Source organism: Triticum urartu, chromosome 7 (genome assembly GCF_003073215.2).
Source record: "Triticum urartu cultivar G1812 chromosome 7, Tu2.1, whole genome shotgun sequence".
NCBI classification, from domain to species: Eukaryota; Viridiplantae; Streptophyta; class Magnoliopsida; order Poales; family Poaceae; genus Triticum; species Triticum urartu.
The window spans coordinates 681,124,125-681,129,057 of NC_053028.1; the positions used below are offsets into that span (position 1 = coordinate 681,124,125).

The 4,933-nt window shown below is 41.1% G+C and overlaps 1 long non-coding RNA gene and 1 other non-coding gene across 2 annotated transcripts; both read left to right on the plus strand.

Moving 5' to 3' along the window:
• The first annotated feature begins 389 nt into the window (after positions 1-389).
• On the plus strand, positions 390-2,627 carry LOC125521938. Its single transcript, XR_007289511.1, has 2 exons — positions 390-694; positions 2,299-2,627. It is a non-coding gene; the product is annotated as an uncharacterized LOC125521938 (long non-coding RNA).
• A 1,130-nt stretch (positions 2,628-3,757) lies between these two features.
• On the plus strand, positions 3,758-3,952 carry LOC125526229. Its single transcript, XR_007291638.1, has one exon. It is a non-coding gene; the product is annotated as a U2 spliceosomal RNA (small nuclear RNA).
• Positions 3,953-4,933: the final 981 nt, after the last annotated feature.

Below are 4,933 nucleotides of genomic sequence, written 5' to 3' on the forward strand. Positions count from 1 at the left end.
CTGCACATTACAAGTGTGGCGCCTAAGGCTTAGGCGCTGCAGTGCTGTCTGTGAGGCCGCAACTGGACCAGAGCTGCCACGCTGGCAGGAGGTGCGATGCCTAAGGCAGAGGCGCTGCATAGTAGTGTGCGGCGCCTAGCTGTCGGGCGCCACACGAAAGAGTCAGCAGAGTGAAATTTTTTCAGAAACAGGTTAGTTTGTGATTTGCTTTCGCCTTCAGGTCAAATATGTGATTTCTGCCAAAATATCCCATGCTCCGAAGGATCTGGTGCTCCCGATACTTCATGCACAGCCAAAACGTTGGATGCAGAATGTAGGGACAGGATGAAATCCCAACGCCCCACCCTTCAAATTTCGCAAAAAGAACCCCATGTAGGTACAGAATAGCAGTAACGTTTCTCCAACCTGTGCTGCCTCGCTTGAACGAACACGAACAGATAGGGCCAGGCTCCGGCAGTGAAGCTCGCCGACTGCTGCGCCGCAACCTCACCGTCTGCTCCGTTGCGACCTCGACCTGTTCCTACGTATAGCGGACTGACCACCCCATCCCCGCGCCACCATTCTCCACCTCGGCGCCATCCCGTCACCACACCCCGGCGGCTAGCTCCGCCATCGGTTGACGCCTACCTTCGCCACCAGCCGACGGCTAGATCCGCCATCCGCTGACGCTGGAGAAGACAACTCCAGCCTTCAGGTATCACTTTGGATGTTAAAACCTTTTGTTTTTGTTGTGTATTTTGGTTCTAATCCGCCATCCCCTTCATGCTGATTGTGTTAGATGTAGTTAATCCTAGCTGAGATTAACTGTGGTGATATTTCTCTGTATTTTTCTTAGACTACATTTTTTAGAAATCACTGAAACAACTTGCTATATTTTGCTTAGGCTAAATATCGAGAAATTACTTACAGAAAAATGTCCGTAATTTATGACCAGAGAAGAGTTTGAAATAATTTTATCCGATTCGAAGTAAAATATCAGCAACTTAGAACAAGTAATTTGGTCTGATGTGGATGAAGCATCTAGCACTTGTACAAATTAATGGAGGGTAATAATAGTAAGTCCACGCCCATCTAGTCAGATCAATTTGCTATTGAAGAGTGACACTGTTGAATTAAGAGATCATTTTCCTTGTGCTACTATACATGAACATGACCAAGATATAACAAGCAGTGTCTCTCAGATTGTTGCTTGCCCACAGATATGCAGAAGAACAATCGACACAGTTGACATATATATGTGCACAGATAGGAAATTAATGTCCCCTAACTTAAGTACCTTTCAGATCCAATGTGTATGGTATGCATCTGCTCCAGGCCACCTTCAGGGTTGCTGTTTTTGCAATGGTGAAACTGTGGCAGCGTATCAACAACGGCATTTATATTTGTTGTTGCCTGTTCTTCAGAGAAAATGGGAAGCAATCTATATTACAAGTTGCTTACTGAAATTCCATGTGGAACATAAATAGCTTTGCATGTAAGAATTTTTCAGATGTTGTTTAGCATTGCTATGAATAGTCTGTTTCCCAAAATCATGAGTTCTTGTTACTTGACAAAACTTTGGCATTCATGCTCATGTACACAAGGATAATAATGGATAAAGTATACTAAGAAATGGACAAGGTTATCATTATATATTGCATAGACAAATATTTGTAACAATGCGCACCACCAATGCAGTTCCACTATTTTGCTTATAACTGAGTACTTACAGAGCTATAACCTGCTGTCTTGCTAGAACATAGGAACTCCCCTGGAAGAGTATTGGCAGGCACAAGGTCCTGCAAAAAGAAACCGTGTGCCAATTTAGAGGATATTTGTTAATTATTCCTACAAAACTGGAGCTAATAAACTCCACTGCTACATATTCACTGTACTCTTACCACAAATGTTTTATATGGTGTCACATTTTATAACACAACTGATGAGTGCAACTCGGTTCCATCAGCCAGAGCTACCTACAGATTCTCAATCCTGTAAGTGATAGAAAGAAATGAATTGCACAATAGACATAATTACAAATCTCGGATCATGGACTTGCTAATTCTTTATTCTTAGAATTAGCTTACCTTCTCAAATCGACTTGCTGAATGTTTATGTTGTGCATTTCCTATGGAACATATATGTTTTTTATCTTGGAAAATCCACGATACTCTCTGTACCATAGACTTGTTGTATTTACGCACGATGAATGCATCAGCGTGAAGCTACAAGCTATGATGGTACATGATGTCCCTGATCTTTCTGTTCCAAAACTGGAATTTGCAAACATTTGACTAGAACTTGTTTGATACTTTGCAGCACAACCCATGGGAGCAGAGATCACTTCGCGATTAAATAATGGATGAGAAATGCCTTTATTCGTGTGCTATATGAAACTGGTTACATTATTGTAGACTTTTGGTACAGCTTGTACAACTAGTTGCCGCTGTGTTGCAGCTAGCGCCTCTTGTCCTTTTTCTTTTTTCTGTAACATGCACAAGAGTGTTGTTAGTTTCGTGAGTGTGACTACTGGCCTGGGAGACCGACGAAGTGAAAGAGGGCGTTGGCTGCTTCCTGAATATTGTTGTCTAGTTTCTCATCCTGTACAATAGTTTAGCTTCTTTTGATTGTAGCCTGGTTTCTATTTTGCTTGTTGTAAGCTGGCCCAGTTTGGAAATTCCACGAAACTATTTGTACTAGTATATTTCTGTGTTGGATGAAGCTGGAAGCATTAACACAAAGTAAGCACCTGCTGACGACACACGATGGACAGAAAGTACACTCTCAGTTCAAACTTGCTGGTTGATACTCCCAAAATAGATTGGGAATTAATTCTTATCAATGGTATATTCTTTTAGAAATGATTAGGAATGAATTCACGAAACCTGTTCCAAAGATGCTACACAGGGCGTGTTTCTGTTCCTGACTGGAGCAGCACATTTTTGGAGCAACTTGATGCAACTGTGACTGCTATTCTGTACCTACATGGTTTTTTTTTTTGCAAAATCTGAAGGGTGGGACGTTGAGATTTCATCCTGTCCCTACATTCTGCATCCAACGTTTTGGCTGTGTAGGGAGTACCTGGAGCACCAGATGCGTCGGAGCACAGGATATTTCCCCTCTCTTCTTTCACTGGGCATACAAGAGACTACTTGTTTGGATCTTAGATTGCATTTCTTCCATGTGAGAGAGGAATCAGGGCGCTTTGCTACTTGTTTATTTACAGCACACAGTCGTTGGCACGTGAAGCTAAAAATCTCACATCAGTTTCTTTATATCATCTGAACCTCAGCTTGTTGTCTGAAAGAAAAACAAAGTTACTCTGTGAATTGGGAATCTCCGCTTTTTTTAGAGATATACTCCAATCTCTGCTAGTCCTTTTGTTTTTAGCAAGTGAGCCTCTGTTTTCTTAGGCGAAAATCTCAGCAAGTCTAAGGCACTAATTTTTTTTGAGCGACGTCTAAGGCACTAATTAGTTTTTTCTTTTTCGTGGGACTGGTGGGTGCACTAACAGCCCAGTTCGTCCTAGCCGAAACAAACTGGGGCGATCGATATCTGTGGGCCGTGACCTTGTTGATGGGCTTCTAGGCAGGCCCCAAACAGTAGGAAGCACAGGCACAGAGCAGGTTATGCCGCGCATCTGTCCGGCTCGGCGAAGGACGAACGCAGCTTTGAGCTTTGACGCGTTGGTGGAATATATAATCCCATATCGCTACGCACCTCAGCGGAGGCGGTTTAGGGGACCAATAAAACAGGACAGTGGGTCACGGTTCAAATCATATCTTTCTCGACCTCTTGTCTAAGATCAAGTGTAGTATCTGTTCTTATCAATTTAATATCTGATACATGGATCTACGGATTCATGAGATGTTAAGTTAATTTTTTTGTGGAGAGGGCTCGTTATAGTGGCTTGCTACCGAGCCCTGAGTGTCACATGGGTGTTGCACTATAGCCCTTGATTGGCGCACCCCAACCAAACCAAGTCAAATAATTTTTTTCTTAACTAAATCAAAACCAATTTTCTTTTTTGAGGCTAAATCCAAATTATTTTACATAACTTTGTAGTTGTCTTCCCACATAGAAAGAAAACAAGGTAGCCTGTATTCATCATGAGGGGCTCAGATTGACTGACGTTATGTCACCTGACCAATGAGCTAGCTCACCTAAGTCAGCCGAGACAAAGTCACTGAAATCTCAAGCCCATCATGTGGTAGTTTGCCAGCTAATATTAGTCTACCGCCATTAAAGATGGTTCAACGCATTCAAAAATTTGAAATAACTAGACAAACACTAAGAGCCGACATTTTGGTAAATGTATCATTTATATCCCAAGAAATAGTGGGGTTGTTGTTTGATAGTTTATAGCATAATATATCTTGTAGCTAGGACCAAAGCAGATGTTGATTGAAAGGAGAAAAAACATAGGGAAGTGGTATTAACCATTTGACTGAAGGATTGAATTGATGCGCACAAATATTTAATAAATCACGTGGGAAAAGGCTTCATCAATCCACAAACAACCAGATACCTTACAACAACATCATTCTGTACATAACATCTTCTGGGTTGAACATGCCTGATTCATCAACAACCCGAAAATTCTTAAAGGTTGGCCAACAATCAGAAAAAGCTAAAATCAAGCATTTGAGATCACATAATCAAACGACATTAATTTTGCGATCATATAGTATGTCTGACTTTGAGATGCATGCAACATTCATCATCGTAGCAACGATAGAACTTTAGACAATGTCGAAGTTTAACATGTAAAAGATACTTGTGTAGTACGTGTAGCATAATTTACTCATGATTTACTTTTAATTTAAAATTTTCTTTCAATGTTAAGACATTAATCCAAGTGTCTGCAAGTTTATGGGTTCAACAGACTGAAAAGTATGACTTGTCGTGTTTAAGTTTATAAAAAGGTTAATAACTTTTTGTGTTTAACCATTCA